Here is a 14,149-nt window from a genome sequence, read left to right on the forward strand (position 1 = left end):
CGTTCACACCAAACTTTCATTCTGCCTATGAGGCGGATTCTGCCAATGCTTTTCAATGGGAATGGAGCGGTTTGTTGTGGAAATCCACGAATGGCAATAAAAACTGATCCGTTCCCATTGAAAAGCATTGTCAGAATCTGCCACACAGGCAGAAGTTCGGTGTGATCGTACCCTTAGGCCATTATTTTACGTCGTGACCGTTTATTACCACGACAGCAAAAGGCACGGAAAATAGGAGTCAAATGTTGGACCAGAAAGGCGACCGCCACCATAAGTTATTGTTTTGATCACACATTTTTGTTTCTGTGAGGACTTAACCAGCCCCCCCCCCCCATTCAAACACACAGTAAAACTTTTACCCAAATTAACAAAACCTTGGGAACTGAAAACTGAACTGAAAGAACTGACTAATCACAAAAAACAAGTTATTCAAATCAGGGACAGCAGTAGTGAAGACAGGAAAATAAAGCTATGCAGAATAGCATTAAAGGGCAAGACCACTTTGGTAGAGGTTTGGGTTGTGTTGCTCCTCATTGACTTACAAAGTTGATTCAGACAATATAGAACATCACCAAACACAGTACGGTTTTGTTTTTTTTTAATAAAAATGTTAACTTCCTGTTGATTTGGCCATTTTTATTAGGATCCGGATCCTCAAATAGTAAAATCAACAGGAAGTGAACATTTTTTTATTAAAAAAACAAACAGTACAATGTAAGTCAATGAGGAGCATATCTTGAATTATCAATTTCTAATCACTGGAGCAATTATTTTTGATTTCTTGTCCACCTTTGGAGTTACATCATGGCAAGGTAACTAACAACCCAAACCTCTACCAAAGTGGTCGTCTTGCTCTTTAAGAAGAAAAGAGTGCTAAGCCTGCCTATAATGGAGTCTTTTTTAAAGTTATTTTTTTTCAAGCCAGAAGAAGGCCTGGCAGGGACTACACATTATACAAGGCTATAAACCCCCACCCCCACCCCAAAAAAACACGTTTGCCCATGAATGATGCCTTTGCCAATGATTTGCACAGGCTTTTATTATCGATGTGACACTGATCATATGCAGGCACAGCAGGCTATGAAGACCGATTTATACTTTGAGCTCTGGAAATAGCCGACCTACAAGCTCACATACGCGTTGCATCCGCGACACGTACAGTATGTGAGCTTGTAACATTAAGCTTCAGGCATGATGATTAGGTTGGATGAGGTTAACCACTTTAAACCTGGCATCCCTATTTTGGGCAACATTTTCAAACTATGTAAAAAAAAAAATCCCAAAATATGTGAAAGAGGAAAATATGGCTCAAGCTCACTGCACGTGTTACATACACGATATACATCATATACAAGATATACATCACTGAGCTTGTAGATCGGCATTTTTCGCTGTGTGACTATGTATAAAACTAGGGCTTCAGTTCACACTTTATTTTCAGACGCTGTAATTGGAGCTCAGAATTAGAATCAGCTGTACTGTCATATCACAGGTTTACAGATGTAGTTTCCGTGCATAGTTCATAGACAAAAAGAAGGGGAAGAAGATGAGGGGGGGGGGGGGCAAGGGGGAAAGCTCTCTAATGCTCATTATAAAATCACACCCTTGTGTCACAGAGGAGGGCTGTGGACAGTTCACTAACCTGCCTACCAACCATGTCATCTTCAGTATTGCATTTGATTGAAATAGAAACAATGGTTTCTATTTCAACATGATAACTTAACAAGGAAGAGAAAGGCTCTGGTTTCCATTAGCTTGGAATCCCCACATTTATTTGAAGATTCTCTTTTTTAAATTACTTTAATGCAGTCCAGATGGGTGCAGGGCCGCGTTCATTTTCAGAGCATGCTATGTTTTCAATGATCAATCAATCTATTGTGTTCCGGCTTGGATCAATTGGAACCGACACTTTAAGTTATTATTTATTGGTATCACTATGAATCACTGCCCTGTGTGTGTGCATGTGTGCGTGTGCGTGTGTGCGTGCGTGTGTGCGTCTACGTATGTGTGTACTTGCGTATGCGTGTGCGTGGGGTGTTATGAGGACACACTGCTGGCAACGGTACACTTGAACACCTTTTTGAACGTTGGTGTGAGTAAACCAAGGTGCAGTGGTCCCTCGTTGCTCCTAAAGAGTTCCAAGTGCAAAAAGTGACGTTGATTATGTAGTCCACACGTTTTAGAAGTAAAGTTAGTCTAGTTAATTACTTTTAAATAATACATTCTGGTTAATTTGTCAAATACACAGTGTGCCTAAATTGCTGTGGCCAAGAATCTGGCCATGGACTGTACTCTATAAAGTAATACTGTTGTTAACATACACACAATAGCAAATGAAATTATTATTACTAGTACTACTATTAATACTACTACTATTCTGTGACTACTTCTAAACCATAGCAGTGGACCCCATATATACTCACAATGGAATATTTATGTGTCTTTTGACTTGTTTGTAATACACATTTAAAGTCAAGATGCAGTTTGCAATGTGTTGGTTTACTGTGTTTCTGGCAATTTAATGTAATCACATGGAAGACACTTGGTGTTAGGGAAGCATATTACATACCTTGTACTTATATAGAACATAATGTTTAGCCAAATAACTTAAGATGCTAATGTACAATTACACACTATACAATATAGCAAGCAATAGTTCCTTAAGCACACCAGGTTGTATTGTTCTGAAGGAATTCGGAACAATCATAACACGTACATTTGAGGTGTCTAGGAACTTCAATGGACTATATATTTCAATGGTTCTCAATGTGGTTTAAATGTTACTTTTCAAATCCGAGGTAGGTGAACTATGTATGTTAACTTCAGCAATCATGTGTCATTCTCTAGTAGCACACCACCACTAGGGTTTAGACCTGCAATGTCTGATATGTGAGAGACACAGTTGTACAGTCTTACACATAATGTAAGACTGTACAACAATAACAACAGTTCTATAAAGAATCAGACCAGACTCAAGACTAAAAGAGAAGGTAGCAATACTCAAGTGAAATTAATTCAAAATGACAGATTTTTGACAGAACTGACAAAACTTATTTAACTTTGAGCATGAAGCTTTCAGATGGCTCCCCTTCCTTGATTCCCCCTAAATAGGGTTAGGGTTAGTATACACGTGTGTAACTTTAACATTCCATAATATTCTTCTGGAAACAAAATATGACCATGTTAATCCACAAAAGCCTGTTATTCGGGGTCAAATTATTCCTGTCTCATCATGACTCATCATGTAATCAATGACCACATTTGCATATATATATAGGATATAGGTCATTTTCTAAAGACGGCTAAGCATCATTCACAAGACAAAAGGAATGTTGCAGTGCAGGTGTGAAGTGGGTGTGGGAGATATTTCTTAAGACCTTGCAATTCTAGAGAACAAAAGATGTTTGCCAAATAAATGAAGATGCTGTGATGTACAATGAAGACTATGAACATAATATAGCAAGCAGTTATTCATTCACCACACCCGGTTGTATTGTTCTAAAGGAATTTGCAGCAATGGTGTAAAATAGGAACTTGAATGGCCTATCTATCTTAATGGCTCTGCTTGAGTAGCTAGATTGAGATGAGAGAGACTCATCCACACGGACATGACTAGAGTTGTTCATTGTAAATGAAAGCAGGACATGATACATGGCTAGCAGTGATGACCATTACAGAAAAAGGTGAAATTATATGTATATTTCACTTTTCATATCAGAGATAGTTTGAGGTGAACTATTTATGTAATGTGTTTATGGTAACTTGATTCATCACATTACATTCACAAAGCAGCCCACCACCACCAGGGTTTAGAAGAACAAAACACTTAAATATACTTCAATGAAAACAACTTTGACAGAAAAATGCCTTGACAATAAAACATCTAATTTGGTCAGCTATGAGACCTTGACCTCTTACCATGACACATGGGGTTAATATGCAGAACATTGTACATCTCATCTTAAGACCTGGCTCCGATGAGAGAATTATTTCCTATTCACTCAAATATTCATTATGAGTGAATAAAACATTGTTTAGGTTTGGTACTGGTAAAATACTGGTTGTCTATTTGCTGTACATGCATTTCATAATATATGAATTTATAAATGCAGGGTGTCATATTCATATATTTTTATATTAATCTTGTAAAAATTAAGATATATTTTAATTACATTAAGATTACAAATCAATTCATCCACAAATTGATGCTCTTGGTTCTCTTGCAACAGAAAGTCAACGGTTTCTAGAAGGTTGCATGGATGGAGCATGTCTGGGGGAGGAGGGAGGGGCGGAGCACATGTAGGGTCATGTAGAAGTATGTTAGGTTGTGATTGGTGGAGAGGTGGTTGTATTGTTCTCTTTGTCCAATCATTCAAAGCAGTTGTTACTGGCTCCACCCCAGGCTCTCTAGTATAAGAAGAGTTTGTAGTTGTAATTTATCCACAACTCCTCCAGGATATCATTCATTCATCCAGAATTCATTGGAAGATGAACTCTCTCAACCCAACCAGTTCTGCTGAACAGGAGGGACCCAAAGAAAATGGTATGTTACTTTCTCTACCTACTTTCTACTTTTAGTTTCACTGCTTAGTCGTACAAATGTGTTCTCATCACTTGTCTCAATAGTATACTTTGTGTTTCATTTTAATTGAAAAAAAGGACCTGTAGCTTTGATGTAGATCATTTCTGCTCTTTATGTCTGTTTGCTCATTTGTTGTCTCAGCATTTTGCTTGTTTGATATATATATATATACCCACCCATCTCTCAACCTTATTTCCTTTGTCTTTCTGCAATCCAGTGTTGAATCATCAGTCTGGCTTCCCTGTGCTACCAGCAGTGAATGAACAAAGAAGCTTGACTAAACCAAAACGACAATGCTGTGATCAGTGTGGACAACACTTCAGTTGCATGTCCAGGTTTAAAATACACCAGAGAATTCACACTGGAGAGAAACCCTATGGATGTGACCAGTGTGGACAACAATTCTCTCGAATGGCCCACCTTAAAACACACCAGAGAATGCACACTGGAGAGAAACCCTATGGATGTGATCAGTGTGGACAACACTTCTCTGAGATGGCCACCCTTAAAAAACACCAGAGAATGCACACTGGAGAGAAACCCTATGGGTGTGTCCAGTGTGGTCAACACTTCTCTGAGATGACCACCCTTAAAAAACACCAGAGAATGCACACTGGAGAGAAACCCTATGGGTGTGACCAGTGTGGTCAACACTTCTCTCAATTGGCCAACCTTAAAAGACACGAGAGAATTCACACTGGAGAGAAACCCTATGGATGTGACCAGTGTGGACAACAATTCTCTCGAATGGCCCACCTTAAAACACACCAGAGAATGCACACTGGAGAGAAACCCTATGGATGTGATCAGTGTGGACAACACTTCTCTGAGATGGCCACCCTTAAAAAACACCAGAGAATGCACACTGGAGAGAAACCCTATGGGTGTGTCCAGTGTGGTCAACACTTCTCTGAGATGACCACCCTTAAAAAACACCAGAGAATGCACACTGGAGAGAAACCCTATGGGTGTGACCAGTGTGGTCAACACTTCTCTCAAATGGCCAACCTTAAAAGACACGAGAGAATTCACACTGGAGAGAAACCCTATGGGTGTGACCAGTGTGGTCAACACTTCTCTCAAATGGCCCACCTTAAAACACACCATAGAATTCACACTGGAGAGAAATCCTAATTTGGTCAATATGGAATTAATTAAGCAGCCTAAAATGTCATGCACACACACACATCAATGACAAATTATTGTGAACATTGTGACAAGCGCTTCTTTAGAAAGGATCAGAAACATCCAACATGATGACCCATTGTTGTTCTTTTAAGCAGTTGTTTATTAAGTCTGTTGAGCTGTTATGCACCTATTACATGCATATTCGCATTGCCGTTATAGATGTTGGGACACTAGTGTGTTAACACTCTGCACGAGAATGCTACTCACACCAAAGTCCTTGTAGTGGTGGCCCACGGCAGAATATACTAAATAGTGGTCTTCAAGAGACAAGAAGGTGGACGCACACCGTGGTAGCCAACGTACCATGTGTGCGGCCACCTTCTTGTCTGTTGAAGACCACTATTTAATAATGTGTTAACACACGCATGTAGTTTTCAAAGTAATGATTAGAAAACACAGGTAAGGTGGTGTCTGGTGTTGAAGCCAGTTAGTACGAATTGCTTTTATATGTATGCCTTCTGACTTCTTGTATATTCCTGATTGCTGCTATAGATTAGATACCATACCTGTCATCATGGTATGTTTAACTTCATTACACCTAGTTGTTATATTGCATTGTTGTGTTATCACTGTCTTGATGAACATGTCCCATCAATATTTCAGTTAGTGTACTACGTGAGTGACAAATAAACCCTTCTTGATTGATTAATTTTTTTCCCTCATTTTTTCTTGTATGACGAATGTTCAAGGAGGTAATGATGATACAATCACAGTAAGTTGGTGTCTGGTGATGCCTCCAGTTAGTGCACTAAACAATGTACAATTTAATTATTTAATGTTCAAATATTTCTTATCTTTATCGTGTGTGTGTGTCTCTTATTGATTCAATGACAAACATCTTACAAGTTCAAACAGCTCACATACATATACTATAATAACCTATATTATTATATATACCCTATAATAAACCCTCCAGACTTAGAAAACTGGACCTGAGTTGTCTCTGTACTTATTCGTTCTGTCTAAACCAAATCTCCTTGTTCTGCCCAAAACATGGATGCTGGGCTACAAGGGGTTAATATAAAAACAACGGTAGCACTTCATAACAATGACCCGTTATAAAACATTTATAAGCAGTTTGTGAATGAATGAATCATGAACAATATATTTGTTTAAATCCGTAAATGATAATAAATAATGTATAACTATGGTTAAAAAAGTAGTTATAAGGTATTAGTAAGTATTAAATTTTTCATGAATAAGCCATCTGTATACATTTGTAAATGATTATTAAATCATTTGTAACTAGAGTTATATAATATGTATAAGCTATATGTAGATACATACCTAATCATAGACAAACCATTCATATACATTGGTAAATGATTGTAGAACATTTAAGAATCATTTAAACACATTAAAACATTATTTCTGCTCAATGTTATTCATTATTAAATAGTGTCATTTAATGACTAGGAATTCATTTGTAAATGCTTTTTATATTGGTATATATTGAGTTTCTTTGTGGTTTATACGCAATCTCTTTAACATATATTAAGACTTAATAAATGATGTGTTAAATCTACCAAAGTGGTTAAGTGAGACATACAGTGACATCTTCTCTTTGCTGTATGTTTATAGCCTGACTCATCATGATCATAGCTTTGATCAGTTCAAACAAAGAGGTGTCAAACATGTTCACCCTTCTTTCCCCCTCTGAGAGGGGAGGTGATTGTTGTCCTCTTTGAGGCATTTACATCTGTATTAAGACCTTCTTTCCCCCTCTGAGAGAGGAGGTGATTGTTGCCCTCTTTGAGTGCATTTACATCTGTATTAAGAGATGTCCACTTGTGATCACCCAGAATGCAAATCTAAAGATTGACTTCACATTGGAACTTAATTATAAATATGTAGAGGGCATAGTATACACATTCAAGGTGCTGATGTACTATCTATGTATAATTTAAGAGGACATCGCAGAGTTTTATGGTAACAAAAAAAGTGTGTTTGTGATCAGTCATAGAAAAGCTGCATTTCTAACCAATCATATAAACACATTATAGCAAACAGTTCTTCACCAAAGCTGGTTCTACCCTTTTTTATTGATTACATTACATGCAATAATGATGGGCACATGGCCTTTAATGAACCTTGGGGCCTTTCATATTAATACATTAATATATTTAATTCCATCAGAGAATCAATGGTACATTTAGTTACATAGTAGCCTAATAAATATTTAGTGTTTGTGTTTCTGTCAAATACATGTTTTGAACTAAACCCTAACAACAGTGTGTTTATGTCTGTTGGTTGAGAGTAAACCAAGGTGCAGTGGTCCCTCGTTGCTCCTAAAGAGTTCCAAGTGCAACAAGTTATGTTGATTATGTAGTCCACACATTTTAGAAGTAAAGTTAGTCTATAGTTAATTACTTTTAAATAATACACAGTGTGCCTAAATTGCTGTGGCCAAGAATATGGCCATGAACTGTACTCTATAAAGTAATACTGTTGTTAACATACAAACAATAAGCAAATGATTAAACAATTGAACAATTGAATGATTACTACTAGTACTACTATTAATACTACTACTATTATGTGACTTTAATGTAATCACATGGAAGACACTTGGTGTTAGGGAAGCAATAACATACCTTGTACTTATATAGAGCATAATATGTTTAGCCAAATAACTTAAGATGATATTATGTATAACACTATAAATACAATATAGAAAGCAATAGTTCCTTCAGCACACCAGGTTGTATTGTTCCGAAGGAATTCGGAACAATACGTACAATTGAGGTTTCTAGGAACTTCAACGGACTATATATTTCAATGGTTCTCAATGTGATTTAAATGTCACTTTTCAAATCTGAGATAGTTTGAGGTGAACTATGTATGTTAACTTCAGCAATCATGTGTCATTCTCTAGTAGCACACCACCACTAGGGTTTAGACCTACAATGTCTGTTATGTGAGAGACAGAGTTGTACATTCTTACACGTAATGTAAGACTGTACAACAATAACAACAGTTCTGTAGAGAATCAGACCAGACTAAATACTAAAAGAGAAGGTAGCTATACTCAAGTGAAATACATTGTCAAAATGAAAGATTTTTGACAGAACTGACAGAACTTATTTAACTTTGAGCATGAAGCTCTCAGATGGCTCCCCTTCCTTGATTTCCCCTAAATAGGGTTAGGGTTAGTATACACGTGTGTAACTTTACATTCCATAATGTTCTTCTGGAAACAAAATATGACCATGTGAATCCACAAAAGCCTGTTATTTGGGGTCAAATTATTCCTGTCTCATCATGACTCATCATGTAATCAATGACCACATTTGCATGAATATAGGTTATTTTCAAAAGACGGCTAAGCATCATTCACAAGACAAAAGGAATGTTGCAGTAAAGCCTTGCAATTCTAGAGAACACAAGATGTTTGCCAAATAAATGAAGATTCTGTGATGTACAATGAAGACTATGAACATAATATAGCAAGCAGTTATTCCTTCACCACACCAGGTTGTATTTTTCTGAAGGAATTTGCAGCAATGGTGTAAAATAGGAACTTGAATGGCCTTTCTATCTTAATGGCTCTGCTTGAGTAACTAGATTGAGATGAGAGACTCATCCACACGGACATGACTAGAGTTGTTCATTGTAAATGAAAGCAGGACATGATACATGTCTAGCAGTGATGACCATTACAGAAAAAGTTTAAATTAGATGTATGTTTCACTTTTCATATCAGAGATAGTTTGATGAGAACTATTTATGTAATGTGTTTATGGTAACTTGATTCATCACATTACATTCACAAAGCAGCCCACCACCACCAGGGTTTAGAACAACAAAACACTTAAATATACATTACTTCAATGAAAACAACTTTGACAGAAAAATGCCTTGACAATAAAACATCTAATTTGGTCAGCTATGGCACCTTGACCTCTCACCATGACACATGGGGTTAATAAGCATAACATTGTACATCTCATCTTAAGACCTGGCTCCGATGAGAGAAGTATTTAATATTCACTCATATAGTCATTATGAGTGAATACAACATTGTTTAAGTCTGAAAATACTGATTGTCTATTTGCTGTACATGCATTTCATAATGTATGCATTTATAAATACAGGGTGTCATATATTTTATATTAATCTTGTAAAAATTAAGATATATTTCCACATCCACAAATTGATGCTCTTGGTTCTCTTGTAACAGAAAGTCAATAGTTTCTAGAAGGTTGCATGGATGGAGCATGTCTGGGGGAGGAGGGAGGGGCGGCGCACATGTAGGGTCATGTAGAAGTATGTTAGGTTGTGATTGGTGGAGAGATGGTTGTATTGTTCTCTTTGTCCAATCATTCAAAGCAGTTACTGGCTCCACCCCAGGCTCTCTAGTATAAGAAGAGTTTGTAGTTGTAATTTATCCACAACTCCTCCAGGATACCAATCATTGGACTCCAGAATTCATTGTAAGATGAACTCTCTCAACCCAACCAGTTCTGCTGAACAGGAGGGACCCAAAGAAAATGGTATGTTACTTTCTCTACCTACTTTCTACTTTTAGTTTCATTGCTTTGTCGTACAAATGTGTTATCACTTTACTTTTCAAGTTTTTAATTGAGCAGTTCTCATCACTTGTCTCAATAGTATACTTTGTGTTTCATTTTAATTGAAAAAAAGGACCTGTAGCTTTGATGTAGATCATTTCTGCTCTTTATGTCTGTTTGCTCATTTGTTGTCTCAGTATTTTGCTTGTTTGTTTTATATATATATATATATATATATATATATATATATATATATATATATATATATATATATATATATATATATATATATATATATATATATATACCCATCTCTCAACCTTATTTCCTTTGTATTTCTGCAATCCAGTGTTGAATCATCAGTCTGGCTTCCCTGTGCTACCAGCAGTGGATGAACAAAGAAGCTTGACTAAACCAAAACGACACTGCTGTGATCAGTGTGGACAACGCTTCAGTTGCATGTCCAAGCTTAAAATACACCAGAGAATTCACACCGGAGAAAAACCCTATGGATGTGACCAGTGTGGTCAACACTTCTCTCTAAAGTCCAGCCTTAAAACACACCAGAGAATGCACACTGGAGAGAAACCCTATGGATGTGATCAGTGTGGACAACACTTCTCTGAGATGGCCATCCTTAAAAAACACCAGAGAATGCACACCGGAGAGAAATCCTATGGGTGTGACCAGTGTGGTCAACACTTCTCTCAAATGGCCAACCTTAAAAGCCACCAGAAAATTCACACTGGAGAGAAACCCTATGGATGTGATCAGTGTGGACAACACTTCAGTTGCATGTCCAGGCTTAAAATACACCAGAGAATTCACACTGGAGAGAAACCCTATGGATGTGACCAGTGTGGACAACAATTCTCTCGAATGGCCCACCTTAAAACACACCAGAGAATGCACACTGGAGAGAAACCCTATGGATGTGATCAGTGTGGACAACACTTCTCTGAGATGGCCACCCTTAAAAAACACCAGAGAATGCACACTGGAGAGAAACCCTATGGGTGTGTCCAGTGTGGTCAACACTTCTCTGAGATGACCACCCTTAAAAAACACCAGAGAATGCACACTGGAGAGAAACCCTATGGGTGTGACCAGTGTGGTCAACACTTCTCTCAAATGGCCAACCTTAAAAGACACGAGAGAATTCACACTGGAGAGAAACCCTATGGGTGTGACCAGTGTGGTCAACACTTCTCTCAAATGGCCCACCTTAAAACACACCATAGAATTCACACTGGAGAGAAATCCTAATTTGGTCAATATGGAATTAATTAAGCAGCCTAAAATGTCATGCACACACACACATCAATGACAAATTATTGTGAACATTGTGACAAGCGCTTCTTTAGAAAGGATCAGAAACATCCAACATGATGACCCATTGTTGTTCTTTTAAGCAGTTGTTTATTAAGTCTGTTGAGCTGTTATGCACCTATTACATGCATATTCGCATTGCCGTTATAGATGTTGGGACACTAGTGTGTTAACACTCTGCACGAGAATGCTACTCACACCAAAGTCCTTGTAGTGGTGGCCCACGGCAGAATATACTAAATAGTGGTCTTCAAGAGACAAGAAGGTGGCCGCACACCGTGGTAGCCAACGTACCATGTGTGCGGCCACCTTCTTGTCTGTTGAAGACCACTATTTAATAATGTGTTAACACACGCATGTAGTTTTCAAAGTAATGATTAGAAAACACAGGTAAGGTGGTGTCTGGTGTTGAAGCCAGTTCAGTCAGACAACTCTTAGATTGGATTAGAATATATATTTATTAGCAAGCTTGAGCATGGAATAGAAAGCATGAGGAAGCATGGTTTGGCGTCAGGCCTCTGAATCCATTCATTCCCTGTAAGGATAACATTTTAATGAATGTTACATGCCAAATAGCATTTACAGGGAATGAATTAAACCCCCATAGGGATCTAGAAACAGAGCCTACAGGTGGATGCCGGGGAGGCGGGTGGGATGACTTTCATGGGCAGCAGCAGGTAAGCAGCGAGCAGCGGTAGCAGATCTCAGCAAGCAGCAGCAGCAGCAGTAACGACGCACGTCGGCTCAGCAAGACAGGGCAGCCAGAGTGAGCAGGTAACAGCACAGTACCTATAACCACCCGATCAGGAGGAAAGAGCATGTGACCTAGTCACCTGATCGGTTGCCCCAATCCCTTGAGTTGCCTGGCCTGAACTAGCTCCATAAACTGCGCCTCATTTCAGTCAGACAACTCTTAGATTGGATTAGAATATATATTTATTAGCAAGCTTGAGCATGGAATAGAAAGCATGAGGAAGCATGGTTTGGCGTCAGGCCTCTGAATCCATTCATTCCCTGTAAGGATAACATTTTAATGAATGTTACATGCCAAATAGCATTTACAGGGAATGAATTAAACCCCCAAAACAGCAAGAACCCCCAAAACCGCCTGGGAGCACAGAGCCTGACGCCGGACCAACCATCTGTGAGAATGGTGGAGCTCCATAAATTAACATGATATAATGACTGAGTTCCTCATCATTTAATTTTTAAATTTAACTAAACAAATGCAGCATGCATCCATGTGTTCAACAAGCCTGATGAATCCAGGTACCTGCTGATCCCTGAATTCAGGAGTCCTAGACGATATCCTAATATGGAGTCCACAGCTGTGCCGCACCAAATCGGATTCGAAGAGGACATTCTATATTTATTTCTTTTTCAAAGAAATCTGCTATATATATACACATATATATATATAAATGAGTCATCCTATGATGAATGATAACTATTGTTTATCATCCATAATAAATAAAGTGTACTGACTATGTGTGTAAAGACGTGCTATCTTTACTTAACATCTGAATCAGTACTATATATATAATATATTAGCCTGACTGTATAGTCATAAATAGCCCAACATTTTTAAAACCCAACATATTAAATAGCCCAACATTTTAACGCCATGAAGTCACCAATAACTAAATCCCCAGCAATCCACCCGAGTTGTAATTAAAGCGAGCAGCATTTATTGAATTAGCGATAGAACAGCGAGAGCGCTCATACTCATGAGCTTTTAGCCTGCAGAATGTCATCCTTATTAACCAATATCTACGTAAGCTCCTGAGGACCATTGCCCCATAGATTTAAGAGAAGCGGAAGGACAAGCAGCGCTGCAGGTGTTGCTACACCAATACGGAGGATGGAGAAAGCCCACAGCTTGAGCAGATCTCTCGCAGCTTTGCAGTGAACCAGTTCAAGTTTAGGCCTACAGATGGAGAGACAAACACAATGTTATTGCAATTCTGGATTAGCCCGGCCATCCTATGACCAATTTAACCCATTTTGGGTTCATGTTGCCATTTACCGTATAGCAACATGCATTTTATATATTTTTTAACTATTTGAAGTTTCCAGAACTTAGTCAGATTTAGAAGGAGATTTTAGAATCGGCCTCGGTCTAAATTGGTTAAGCGCCATGTGGCGCATATTAGCAACATAGCAGTTGATGCAGAAAGAATACGGTATACAAGCTTAAATTATAGCTTGCAGAGCTTGACGCAGATTATTAGACATGTGAATAATATTAACTAACGCCGATATCCCTCTCCATCCATAGCCTAATATATTTAGCACGAAAACCATCTGTTGCAAGTCTGGATCGGCCCAACAGAGCCAGACGCCAGAGGGTTGGCAGAATTGATTTAGCAGAGTTTTAATAGCAAGCTAGGCAGCTCAGTAGATGATGCAGCATAGGTGCCGAGAAGACATTGAGAAGCCCACATCTCAAGCGCTCTCTCACGCTGCCTTGAGAGCCTTGTGCTAGCCCGCACAGTTGATGATGCAGCATAGTGCTGAGAACATTGAGAAGCCCACATCT

Source organism: Gymnoscopelus braueri (genome assembly GCF_963280865.1).
Source record: "Gymnoscopelus braueri genome assembly, chromosome: 7".
NCBI lineage: Eukaryota > Metazoa > Chordata > Actinopteri > Myctophiformes > Myctophidae > Gymnoscopelus > Gymnoscopelus braueri.